The sequence below is a fragment of the Apium graveolens genome, chromosome 9 (genome assembly GCF_009905375.1).
Source record: "Apium graveolens cultivar Ventura chromosome 9, ASM990537v1, whole genome shotgun sequence".
Classification (NCBI taxonomy): Eukaryota; Viridiplantae; Streptophyta; class Magnoliopsida; order Apiales; family Apiaceae; genus Apium; species Apium graveolens.
In genome coordinates, this window is record NC_133655.1 from 239,969,559 (window position 1) to 239,970,940 (window position 1,382).

Consider the following 1,382-nt stretch of genomic DNA (forward strand, 5'->3'; position numbering starts at 1 on the left):
TCATTCAACTTATAAGTCAGACACACTCTGCTCTTCAATCCACAACAAATGCCAGCACCAAGAAGCTCCTACAAGCACACCTTGCTTCTCTTCAATTACAACAAATCCAAGGTTTTCAACACACTCAGGATGTCACTTCTATCAAAGGTGAAATTGATCAAATGAAAAAGGACATTTCTGAAAGGTTGGATTCTAAACTTACAGAAGCTACAATGCTTGATTTTAAGAGACAAATCAGGAAGAATTCTGATCTTTCCACAAAGATAGATTCCTTGGATACCAGAATGACTGCAATGGAAGCTTATTTAGCAGCTATACATCTACATCAAGCTTCTTTATAATCTTGGATGCTAGTTTTCTTGTTTGTTGAACCTATTACTCTTGATTACGTACTTTGATTATTTATTTAGTTTATAACGACTTAGTTTATTATACCATGCTTTCATCGGAACCCACGGTGATGATGAGTTCGGTTATGAACTAATCGTTATCGTAGGGTTCTAGCGGATTTACTTATGGATTTCAATAGTTAATTTATTTCGATATCTTAGTGTGTGGTGATTGTATGATATTCTAGTATTGGATGTGCTTATTCATCTTATGAGCGTTGCGAACTTATAAGATAATGTGTTAATCTCTATTGAAGCGAAAGTGAATATAGTGGTTTAGAACTTGCCTTTCTAGCATATGTTCATGTATTTGATATGCATGATTCGTAGGTAATTTTAACCATCTTACTTGCCCTATGTAATCACGATAGATAACTTGCACATTAAACTTTTATTTTGTCAAATTCTATTGACATTTAGGGTCTCAACATATTTGGTGTCTATTCAGCTTCTTTCTCTTTTGTGGATGTCTGGTAGTAGGGTATTCGCGCAACGAAAGTCGGCATTTACTAGTTTCGTGTTATCTGATTAGTTGTCATCACCATTTCATGCTAAGGTTAAGAATAGTGACTTTGAATGAAGTTAGAATCCCATGTTTGTCTTATATAGTAAATCAAACCCTTTAATCTCTTAGTTAATTGCATGTTAGTTAATATCTTAGTTATAAACAATCTCAACTTGTTAATCGTCTTAGCATTCAATAATAACCATACCATCATTGAACAAGTGCTTAATCTTAAATTAACCAAAAGAGTCTCTGTGGGAATAAACTAGAAAGAATTCTAAATTACTTGCGAACTCGTATACTTGCGTGAATATTAGCACGTGTTTTCATCCTAACCCTCCCAAACTGTTATAGAAGCAGTTGATGATCATCCAATCTGGCATTCCATGATGAGGACACTTCCTAAGCATCTCCTTTTAGCGCTCCCAAGCTTCACATAGAGATTCTCCCGATTGCTGCGCAAATTGAGTAAGAGAATTCCTAATTGC

The 1,382-nt window shown here is 34.9% G+C and overlaps 1 non-coding gene across 1 annotated transcript; it reads left to right on the forward strand.

Moving 5' to 3' along the window:
* Positions 1-1,275: 1,275 nt before the first annotated feature.
* Positions 1,276-1,382, forward strand: LOC141688702 (small nucleolar RNA R71). The gene has a single exon (XR_012562135.1). It is a non-coding gene; the product is annotated as a small nucleolar RNA R71 (small nucleolar RNA).